Raw genomic sequence first — 2968 nt, 5'->3', positions numbered from 1 at the left:
ACCTAACCAACCCTACCTAACCTAACCTAACCTATATTTATAGGTAAGGTTAGGTTAGGTAGCCAAAAAAAGCTAGGTTAGGTTAGGTTAGGTAGGTTAGGTAGACGAAAAAACATTAATTCATGAAAACTTGGCTTATTAGGCAAATCGGGCCTTGAATAGTAGGCTGAGAAGGGCGTTCTGGCTATTAGGTACGACATATATATATATATATATATATATATATATATATATATATATATATATCTATATATATATATGTCGTACCTAGTAGCCAGAACGCACTTATCAGCCTACTATGCAAGGCCCGATTTGCCTAATAAGCCAAGTTTTCATGAATTAATTTTTTTTTCGACTACCTAACCTACCTAACCTAACCTAACCTAACTTTTTCGGCTACCTAACCTAACCTAACCTATAAAGATAGGTTAGGTTAGGTTAGGTAGGGTTGGTTAGGTTCGGTCATATATCTACGTTAATTTTAACTCCAATAAAATAAAATTGACCTCATACATAATAAACTGGGTAGCTTTATCATTTCATAAGAATTTTTTGTTTAGAAAATATATTAATTCAGGAAAACTTGGCTTATTAGGCAAATCGGGCCTTGCATAGTAGGCTGAAAAGTGCGTTCTGGCTACTAGGTACGACATATATATATATATATATATATATATATATATATATATATATATATATATATATATATATATATATGTCGTACCTAGTAGCCAGAACTCACTTTTTGGCCTACTATTCAAGGCCCGATTTGCCTAATAAGCCAAGTTTTCATGAATTAATTGTTTTTCGACTACCTAACCTACCTAACCTAACCTAACCTAACTTTTTCGGCTACCTAACCAAACCTATCCTATAAAGATAGGTTAGGTTAGGTTAGGTAGGGTTGGTTAGGTTCGGTCATATATCTACGTTAATTTTAACTCCAATAAAAAAAAATTGACCTCATACATAATGAAATGGGTAGCTTTATCATTTCATAAGAAAAAAATTAGAAAAAATATATTAATGCAGGAAAACTTGGCTTATTAGGCAAATCGGGCCTTGAATAGTAGGCCAAAAAGTGAGTTCTGGCTACTAGGTACGACATATATATATATATATATATATATATATATATATATATATATATATATATATATATATATATATATATATGTCGTACCTAGTAGCCAGAACGCACTTCTCAGCCTACTATGCAAGGCCCGAATTGCCTAATAAGCCAAGTTTTCCTGAATTAATATATTTTCTCTAATTTTTTTCTTATGAAATGATAAAGCTACCCGTTTCATTATTTATGAGGTCAATTTTTTTTTTATTGAAGTTAAAATTAACGTAGATATATGACCGAACCTAACCAACCCTACCTAACCTAACCTAACCTATCTTATAGGTTAGGTTAGGTTAGGTAGCCGAAAAAGTTAGGTTAGGTTAGGTTAGGTAGGTTAGGTAGTTGAAAAACAATTAATTCATGAAAACTTGGCTTATTAGGCAAATCGGGCCTTGCATAGTAGGATGAGAAGTGCGTTCTGGCTACTAGGTACGACATATATATATATATATATATATATATATATATATATATATATATATATATATATATATATATATATATATATATATATATATATATATATATATATATATATATATATGTCGTACCTAGTAGCCAGAACTCACTTTTCAGCCTACAATGCAAGGCCCGATTTGCCTAATAAGCCAAGTTTTCATGAACTAATATATTTTCTCTAATTTTTTTCTTATGAAATGATAAAGCAACCCATTTCATTATGTAAGAGGTCAATTTTTTTTATTGGAGTTAAAATTAACGTAGATATATGACCGAACCTAACCAACCCTACCTAACCTAACCTAACCTATCTTTATAGGTTAGGTTAGGTTAGGTAGCCGAAAAAGTTAGGTGATGTTAGGTTAGGTAGGTTAGGTAGTCGAAAAGCAATTAATTCATGAAAACTTGGCTTATTAGGCAAATCGGGCCTTGCATAGTAGGCTCAGAAGTGAGTTCTGGCTACTAGGTACGACATATATATATATATATATATATATGTCGTACCTAGTAGCCAGAACGCACTTCTCAGCCTACTATGCAAGGCCTAATTTGCCTAATAAGGCAAGTTTTCATGAATTAATGTTTTTTCGACGACCTAACCTACCTAACCTAACCTAACCTAACCTAACCTGCCTTTTTCGGTTACCTAACCCAACCTAACCTATAAAAATAGGTTAGGTTAGGTTAGGTAGGGTTGGTTAGGTTCGGTCATATATCTACGTTAATTTTAACTACAATAAAACAAAATTGACCTCATACATAATGAAATGGGTAGCTTTATCATTTCACAAGAAAAATATTAGAGAAAATATATTAGTTCACGAAAACTTGGCTTATTAGGCAAATCGGGCCTTGCATAGTAGGCTGAGAAGTGCATTCTGGCTACTAGGTACGACATATATATATATATATATATATATATATATATATATATATATATATATATATATATATATATGAATGAAAACTCACACCCCAGAAGTGACTCGAACCCATACTCCCAGAAGCAACGCAACTGGTAACTACAGGGCGCCTTAATCCGCTTGACCATCACGGCCGTCAAAAGGAAGTGATAGCCGAGGCTATTTGAGCCACTTCCCCGACGGCAACTCGGATGGTAATCTTGGGCATAGCATTTCACCAAATCACCTCATTCTTTGGGGCACACGTGAGGAACATAAATGCGAACAAGCCTGAATGGTCCCCAGGACTATATGCGAATGAAAACTCATTCACAATGAATGAAAAACTTGATGGTCAAGCGGATTAAGGCGCCCTGTAGTTACCAGTTGCGTTGCTTCTGGGAGTATGGGTTCGAGTCACTTCTGGGGTGTGAGTTTTTCATTCATATATATATATATATATATATATATATATATA

Source organism: Procambarus clarkii, unplaced genomic scaffold (assembly GCF_040958095.1).
Source record: "Procambarus clarkii isolate CNS0578487 unplaced genomic scaffold, FALCON_Pclarkii_2.0 HiC_scaffold_130, whole genome shotgun sequence".
Lineage (NCBI taxonomy): Eukaryota > Metazoa > Arthropoda > Malacostraca > Decapoda > Cambaridae > Procambarus > Procambarus clarkii.
Note: the sequence above shows the minus strand (reverse complement) of the source record.